The 1668-nt window shown below is 30.1% G+C and overlaps 1 long non-coding RNA gene across 1 annotated transcript; it reads right to left on the bottom strand.

Moving 5' to 3' along the window:
• Positions 1-6: 6 nt before the first annotated feature.
• On the bottom strand, positions 7-1659 carry LOC112455802. Its single transcript, XR_003040895.1, has 3 exons — positions 1577-1659; positions 1326-1425; positions 7-177 (listed from the first exon to the last, which is right to left on the bottom strand). It is a non-coding gene; the product is annotated as an uncharacterized LOC112455802 (long non-coding RNA).
• Between the last annotated feature and the right edge of the window lie 9 nt (positions 1660-1668).

The following is a 1668-nucleotide window of genomic DNA, read 5'->3' as shown; positions in this document are numbered from 1 at the left end:
GTTCCTTTTCCAACATTTCCTTCACAATCTGTTCGAAAGATTGTAAGTCCTTGCGTCCTATGGCGTCTAACAGAAGCTTATGATTTTGCATGGTGTTTGGAGGAAGGTTGTTGCTGAATAATGAGCTGAAGAATGAGCCCATGCTGGAGCCTTTCAATCCGTAATGTATTTTGATATCTAAAAGTAAAACATGAATTAGAATATTAACAATTAATCAATTATTTTATGAAGTGATATAATAATGTATTTATTTATTCTGTTAAAAGTTAAAACAATTTTATTCTCCTTACAATTAGCTTTTCTCTCAACTTATTTCTACAACGTTTTCCTCATTCACGCCTCACATTTACACACGCAACATCATATTTTAATACTTCTATAATTGCCACTCATGCTTGTCTCACAGCGTGCTTGTTTCTTCGTTCGTTTCATCTCCGTTTAAGTTAGGTAACTGCACGCGTATCTATCTTTGCGATTACCCTTTCCGTTTCTAGATATATCATAGATATATCTATCTCTCTCCTTCCCTCCTTCTTTTTTCCTCTCTCTCCTCCTTCTTCTCCTCCTCCTTTCCTTTCTTTCTTTCTTATTCCTTTTTAATTTTTGTTCTTTCTTCAATTCCCTCTTTTTTCCAGTTTACCTTCTCTTTTTCTGTTACTATCTCCAATTCTCTAGTTTATTTCTATTCACTTCTATGCTACAGCATTTGCATATTTCGTATTAACTGTTTTATATCCTCCCAAATCCTCTATCTTTTCCGTATAATATAGTCAAACTTAAAGTTTTTCCGTACATTTAACACAATATCTTTTTTTTCTTTCTCCTAATGTTTTCCCTTTCATAGCACTTTGAAATCTGAATTTAGCCCTTCTTCATCTACTACCTCTATTCATTTTTTAGATATTCTGATATTCTTTTTCTCCCGTATCATCTATTATATATTTTAAACGATTTATCTTTTCTTATTATCTTTCCTTACTTTTTTATTTCTTTTAAATTTCTTTTCCCTCTATACTAATTTTTCACAAATCAAGTTTTTTCTATTTCTCCTGCCATCCATTCTCGATTAAATATTTTTTATATAAAAAATATATATATAATATATATATAATTATGTATAAAATATATTCATATGTTTTCTTTCTTTTGTATAATTTCTACCTTACGAAAAACAATTCTCGAATTTTTCTCATTATTTGTTCTGTACATACGAATAGAGATTATGCAAGAAAAGGAATACACATATAGACATATTTTATATATAACTTTATATATAATTTTATATATATTTATATGTATGTTTTTTTATATAAAAAATTGTTTACCGGCTTATTTCTCCTTCCTTCGAATCAATCTCTTCCTCTCTCTTTCGAAAATTTTCTTCTCTTCAAGTTCTATTTTGACAAACCCTTGCTCCTTCTTATTCTGGTAAAGACAAATGCAGAGAAATAAATTAAAGGAGTGGTAGAAAAAATGAGAGGTGGTCATAGAAATTCAAAAGCAAGTTAGAGTTTCTATGGTCACCTCTCATTTTCCCTTCCACTTCTTTAATTTATTTCTCTGCATTTGTCTTTACCATGTATCCTGTAATGTTCTACAGGGTACTTCCATCATCCTACCAATGTAATTTTGAAACTTGCGCATGTTTTGCACGACCCTAAAAAGACA

This window comes from Temnothorax curvispinosus, unplaced genomic scaffold, assembly GCF_003070985.1.
Source record: "Temnothorax curvispinosus isolate PA1 unplaced genomic scaffold, ASM307098v1 QBEX01006357.1, whole genome shotgun sequence".
NCBI classification, from domain to species: Eukaryota; Metazoa; Arthropoda; class Insecta; order Hymenoptera; family Formicidae; genus Temnothorax; species Temnothorax curvispinosus.
Note: the sequence above shows the minus strand (reverse complement) of the source record. Positions and strands in the feature narration are given on the sequence as shown.